Source organism: Bufo gargarizans, chromosome 2 (genome assembly GCF_014858855.1).
Source record: "Bufo gargarizans isolate SCDJY-AF-19 chromosome 2, ASM1485885v1, whole genome shotgun sequence".
Lineage (NCBI taxonomy): Eukaryota > Metazoa > Chordata > Amphibia > Anura > Bufonidae > Bufo > Bufo gargarizans.
This window is the reverse complement of record NC_058081.1, coordinates 356035467-356042923: the sequence shown is the minus strand read 5'-3', so window position 1 is coordinate 356042923 and position 7457 is coordinate 356035467.

Genomic DNA, 7457 nt, shown 5'->3' with positions numbered 1-7457 from the left:
GTTGCAAGCCAGTGTGTGTCTGGCCCACAGACTGTAATGTGGCCACTTTCTGCAAGGCCACCGCTGATACCGTTACAGGGTGTCACTCACAAATACATTGCAGATAAAAGAAAATCAATGTATTATTTTTCTGTGATATAATCCCAGTTGCAAGCCAGTGTGTGTCTGGCCCACAGACTGTTCTGTGGCCACTGGCTAGGCCACCACTCATACCGTTACAGGGTGTCACTCACAAATACCTTGCAGATAAAAAAATTCAATTTATTATTTTTCTGTGATATAATCCCAGTTGCAAGCCAGTGTGTGTCTGGCCCACAGACTGTACTGTGGCCACTGGGTAGGTCACCACTCATACCGTTAAAGGGTGTCACTCACAAATACCTTGCAGATAAAAAAATTCTATTTATTATTTTTCTGTGATATAATCGCAGTTTCAAGCCAGTGTGTGTCATGCCCACAGACTGTACTGTGGCCACTTGCTGCTAGGCCACCACTGACACCGTTACAGGGTGTCACTCACAAATATATTGCAGATAAAAAAAATAAAATTTTATTATTTTTCTGTGATATAATCACAGTTGCAAGCCAGTGTGTGTCTGGCCCACAGACTGTACTGTCGCCACTTGCTGCTAGGCCAAAACTGATACCGTTACAGGGTGTCACTCACAAATACCTTGCAGATAATAAAAAAAACGATTTATTATTTTTCTGTGAAATGATCCCAGTTGCAAGCCAGTGTGTGTCTGGCCCACAGACTGTACTGAGGCCACTGGCTACGTCACCACTCATACCGTTACAGGGTGTCACTCACAAATACCTTGCAGATAAAAAAAAATTCTATTTATTATTTTTCTGTGATATAATCCCAGTTGCAAGCCAGTGTGTGTCTGGCCCACAGACTGTACTGTGGCCACTTGCTTCTAGGCCACCACTGATACCGTTACAGGGTGTCACTCACAAATACATTGCAGATAAAAAAAAAATCTATTTATTATTTTTCTGTCATATAATCCCAGTTGCAAGCCAGTGTGTGTCTGGCCCACAGACTGTACTGTGGCCACTGGCTAGGCCACCACTCATACCGTTATAGGGTGTCACTCACAAATACCTTGCAGATAAAAAATAAATTCAATTTATTATTTTTCTGTGATATAATCCCAGTTGCAAGCCAGTGTGTGTCTGGCCCACAGACTGTACTGTGGCCACTTTCTGCAAGGCCACCGCTGATACCATTACAGGGTGTCACTCACAAATACATTGCAGATAAAAAAAAATTCTATGTATTATTTTTCTGTGATATAATCCCAGTTGCAAGCCAGTGTGTGTCTGGCCCACAGACTGTACTGTGGCCACTGGCTAGGCCACCACTCATACCGTTACAGGGTGTCACTCACAAATACCTTGCAGATAAAAAAATATAAATTTATTATTCTTCTGTCATATAATCCCAGTTGCAAGCCAGTGTGTGTCTGGCCCACAGACTGTACTGTGGCCACTTGCTGCTAGGCCACCACTGATACCGTTACAGGGTGTCACTCACAAATACCTTGCAGATAAAAAAAAACAATTTATTATTTTTCTGTGATATAATCGCAGTTGCAAGCCAGTGTGTGTCATGCCCACAGACTGTACTGTGGCCACTTGCTGCTAGGCCACCACTGATACCGTTACAGGGTGTCACTCACAAATATATTGCAGATAAAAAAAATTATATTTATTATTTTTCTGTGATATAATCACAGTTGCAAGCCAGTGTGTGTCTGGCCCACAGACTGTACTGTTGCCACTTGCTGCTATGCCAAAACTGATACTGTTACAGAGTGTCACTCACAAATACCTTGCAGATAAAAAAATTCAATTTATTATTTTTCTGTCATATAATCCTAGTTGCAAGCCAGTGTGCGTCTGGCCCACAGACTGTACTGTGGCCACTGGCTGCTAGGCCACCGCTGATACAGTTACAGGGTGTCACTCACAAATACATTGCAGATAAAAAAATTCAATTTATAATTTTTCTGTGATATAATCCCAGTTGCAAGCCAGTGTGTGTCTGGCCCACAGACTGTACTATGGCCACTGGCTAGGCCACCACTCATACCGTTACAGGGTGTCACTCACAAATATCTTGTAGATAAAAAAAAAATCAATTTATTATTTTTCTGTGATATAATCCCAGTTGCAAACCAGTGTGTGTCATGCTCACACAGACAGTACTGTGCCTACTGCCCGCCACTTATATAGGGTGGCACAGTACCTTGCGCGTATAGTACAGACCAAAAGTTTGGACACACCTCAGTCAAAGAGTTTTCTTTATTTTCATGACTATGAAAATTGTAGATTCACACTGAAGTCATCAAAAATATGAATTAACAAATGTGGAATTATATACATAACAAAAAAGTGTGTAACAACTGAAAATATGTAATATTCTAGGTTCTTCAAAGTAGCCACTCTCCTTCATGGTCAAATAGCCCTTACACAGCCTGGAGGTGTGTTTGGGGTCATTGTCCTGTTGAAAAATAAATGATGGTCCAACTAAACGCAAACCTGATGGAATAGCATGCCACTGCAAGATGCTGTGGTAGCCATGCTGGTTCAGTATGCCTTCAATTTTGAATAAATCCCCAACAGTGTCACCAGCACCCCCACACCATCACACCTCCTCCTCCATGCTTCACGGTGGGAACCAGGCATGTAGAGTCCATCCGTTCACCTTTTCTGCGTCGCACAAAGACACGGTGGTTGGAGCCAAAGATCTCAAATTTGGACTCATCAGACCAAAGCACAGATTTCCACTGGTCTAATGTCCATTCCTTGTGTTCTTTAGCCCAAACAAGTATCTTCTGCTTGTTACCTGTCCTTAGCAGTGTTTCCTAGCAGATATTCTACCATGAAGGCCTGATTCACACAATCTCCTCTTAACAGTTGTTCTAGAGATGTGTCTGCTGCTAGAACTCTGTGTGGCATTGACCTGGTCTTTAATCTGAGCTGCTGTTAACCTGCGATTTCTGAGGCTGGTGACTCGGATGAACTTATCCTCCGCAGCAGAGGTGACTCTTGGTCATCCTTTTCTGGGGCAGTCTGCATGTGAGCCAGTTTCTTTGTAGCGCTTGATGGTTTTTGTGACTGCACTTGAGGACACTTTCAAAGTTTTCCCAATTTTACGGACTGACTGACCTTTATTTCTTAAAGTAATGATGGCCACTCGGTTTTCTTTACTTAGCTGCTTTTTCTTGCCATAATACAAATTCTAACAGTCTATTCAGTAGGACTATCAGCTATGTACCCACCTGACTTCTCCACAACGCAACTGATGGTCCCAACCCCATTTATAAGGCAAGAAATCCCACTTATTAAACCTGACAGGGCACACCTGTGAAGTGAAAACCATTTCAGGTGACTACCTCTAGTAGCTCATCAAGAGAATGCCAAGAGTGTGCAAAGCAGTAATCAAAGCAAAAGGTGGCTACTTTGAAGAACCTAGAATATGACATATTTTTAGTTGTTTCATACTTTTTTGTTATGTATATAATTCCACATGTGTCAGGACTCTTTGAATGAGAAGGTGTGTTCAAGCTTTTGGTCTGTACTGTATAGTACCACTTATCTAAAAAAAAATGATAGGCAGAGGCAGGACACCCCGCAGGGGCCGTCGTGGTCGTGGTGCTGTGATTTCCACTGGCCCTGGAATAATGCCCAGTGTTCAGAGGCCACGTACCCTGAACCCAAAAAATTCGGAGAAAATTGTTGACTGGCTTACACAGGACACCCAATCTTCAACAGCTTCTGCTAAGAACCTTGACGCACCATCCTCCTCCAGCTCAGCTTTGATCACCTGCTCTCAAGTTACCACTCTCCCGCCCACCGCCACCACCACCACAGCCACCACAGTTGATCCCTCAGAGGAGTTATTTACACATCAGTTGTATGAAATTAGTGATGTAGATAACAGGGTTATGTCTCAGTCAGGCAGCATTACACACATGGACGTACAGTGTGATGATGATGATGATGTTGTACCCGCTGCTGCTTCCTTTGCTGAGGTGTCAGATACAAGTGAAGTGGTTGTTGATGACGATGTGTCCGTGGATGCCACGTGGGTGCCTGCTCGAAGAGAAGAAGAAGAGGGGGAAAGTTCAGAAGGGGAGACAGAGAGAAGGAGGAGACGAGTTGGAAGCAGGGGGAGGTCGTCGCAAGGAGCTAGTGGCACAGTCAGACAGCATGTATCGGCACCCGGGGTCAGCCAGACAGCACGCCAATCAACGCATGCTGTTGCCACCACCAGAATGCCGTCATTGCAAAGCTCAGCAGTGTGGCATTTTTTTTGTGTGTCTGCCTCTGATAACAGCAATGCCATTTGCAACCTGTGCCAAAAGAAACTGAGTCGTGGGAAGTCCAACACCCACCTCGGTACAACTGCTTTGCGAAGGCACATGATCTCACATCACAAACGCCAATGGGATCAACACATGAGTACAAGCAGCACACAAACTCAAAGCCACTATCCTCCTCCTGGTCCAGCATCTTCAGCCACGTCAACCACTGCTGTCCTCCTTGCCCCCTCTCAACCACCCGCCACTCCGACTCTCACCTTCAGCAGTTCCATCTCATCTGCCCACAGTCAGGTGTCTGTAAAGGAAATGTTTGAGCGTAAGAAGCCAATGTCACAGAGTCACCCCCTTGCCCGGCGTCTGACAGCTGGCTTGACGGAACTCTTAGCCCGCCAGCTTTTACCTTACCAGCTGGTGGAGTCTGAGGCCTTCAAAAAATTTGTCGCTATTGGGACACCACAGTGGAAGGTACCTGGACAATTTTTTTTTTCAGAAAAGGCAATCCAAAACCTCTACTCAGTGATTGAAAAGGAAGTCATGGCATCTCTGGCATACAGTGTTTGGGCAAGGGTCCATCTGATCACTGATACCTGGTCTGCAAAGCACGGTCAGGGCAGGTATATCACCTACGCTGCGCATTGGGTCAACCTGCTGACGGCTGCCAAGCATGGAATGCGTGGCTCTGCAGCGGAGTTGGTGACACCGCCACGACTTGCAGGCAGGCCTACTGCCACCTCCTCTACTCCTCCTACTCCATCCTCTTTGATAACCTCCTTGGCTGAGTCCTCTTCTGCTGCGGCGTCTGGCTGCACATCAACTGAATCCCCCAGCTCCCCAGGGGCTATTCCACATCCCGGATACGATAGTGTCACGATGTCTTGGGGTTGACTTGCCTGAAAGCAGAGAGCGACACCGGACCAGCACTCCTGTCTGCCCTGAACGCACAGGTGGATTAGTGGCTGACCCCGCACCAACTGAAGATCGGCAAAGTGGTGTGTGACAATGGAAGCAATTTGTTGGCGGCATTGAATTTGGGCAAGTTGTCACATGTGCCGCGCATAGCACATGTGTTGAATCTCATCGTACAATGCTTTGTGTCTAAGTATCCAGGCTTACAGGACATCCTCAAGCAGGCCAGGAAGGTGTGTGGCCATTTCAGGCGTTCCTACACGGCCATGGCGCACTTTTCAGACATTCAGCGCCGAAACAACATGCCAATGAGGTGCTTGATTTGCGACAGCCCGACACGTTGGAATTCAACACTCCTAATGTTCGACCGCCTGCTCCAACAAGAAAATGCAGTCAACGAGTATTTGTATGACCGGGGTGCTAGGACAGCCTCTGCGGAGCTGGGAATTTTTTTGCCACGTTACTGGACGCTCATGCGCAATGCCTGTAGGCTCATGCGTCCTTTTGAGGAGGTGACAAACCTAGTCAGTCGCACCAAAGGCACCATCAGCGACCTCATCCCATTTGTTTTCTTCCTGGAGAGTGCCCTGCGCAGAGTGCTGGATCAGGGTGTAGATGAGCATGAAGAGGAAGAGTTGTGGTCACCATCACCACCAGAAACAGCCTTGTCATCATCGCTTTCCGGACCTGCGGCAACGCTGCAAGAGGAGTATGAGGAAGAGGAGTCAGAGGAGGAATGTGGCTTTGAGTAGGACGAAGACCAACCACAGCAGGCATCCCAGGGTGCTCGTTGTTGTCACCTATATGGGACCCATGGTGTTGTATGTGGCTGGGGTGAAGAACAGACCGTCAATGACATCAGTCAGGACAAGGAACGGGAAATGAGTAGCTCGGCATCCAACCTTGTGCAAATGGGGTCTTTCATGCTGTCATGTCTGTTGAGGGACCCTCGTATAAAAAGGATGAAGGAGAACGACCTGTACTGGGTGGCCACGCTACTAGACCCCCGGTATAAGCAGAAAGTCGCGGAAATGTTACCAAATTACCGACAGTCAGAAAGGATGCAGCAGTTCAAAACCAAACAAAAAAAATATGCTTTACACAGCTTATAAGGGGGATGTCACAGCATAACGAGAATCTAACTGGGAAAGAGGTGAAAGTAATCCTCCTCCTACCACGACTACGGCGGCAATGACAGGACGCTTTACAGATGTGTTGTTGATGGAGGACATGCAGAGGTTTTTAAGTCCTACGCATCACCACAGCCCTTCGGGGTCCACCCTCATAGAACGACTCGACCGACAGGTAGCAGATTACCTCGCCTTAACTGCAAATATCGACACTTTGAGGAGCAATGAACCCCTTGACTACTGGGTGTGCAGGCTTGACCTGTGCACTGAAGGTCCTTTCTGACAGGACACTTGAAGCGGGGCAGGCCAGAAGTTCTATAGCAAACTGGCATAGCTCAATGCCAGTTTGCGATAGAACTTCTGGCCTGCCCCGCTTCAAGTGTCCTGTCAGAAAGGACCTTCAGTGCAGCAGGAGGCAAAAGAAGTCGCCTCGGTCAAAAAAGTGTTTATTACCTCAACTTCATTAAAATGAATGAGGCATGGATCCCGAAGGGACTGACAGTGGGGGATACGTTTGACTAACAAAAGGCCTGATGACATGCCTTGGCCTCAAAATGGTCCCAACGCTGCTACAACAGCGGCTGCAACAATAACATATTTTTTCAGGCATGTGTACATACATACAAGTGTCAATTCCCCTTCGTGGTAATTACCTTGTTGTGGTGAAGGGGCTTGCGTATCACAATGAAGCGATCATCACCTCTATGAGTGTGTTGGCAATGTTGCAAACACCCCAGATGATAAGGCCGTTGCTTTATTATGATCAGACCAAAAGCGATCAGCTGGATAATTTTTAATAGAAAAAACATTCATTTTCTTTTTTAAGTTTAAATCCCCATCAATTCCAATACAAAGCAAGTACAAAGCTCAGAACTAAATTATTGCAGGCTGTCCTAATGGTTCGTTAATTCGACAATGGTTAATCAATTCGACACACGTCCCCGGATAGGGGGCGTAACAGGGATTAAACTGATAGGAATAGTACTAGTTAAGACACCACTCATATAGGGTGTCACAGCACATTGCTCCGTGCACGCGCAGTGCCCCAACTTGGGAGTAAGAGGACCGACCAAGCTGCTTTTTCCAT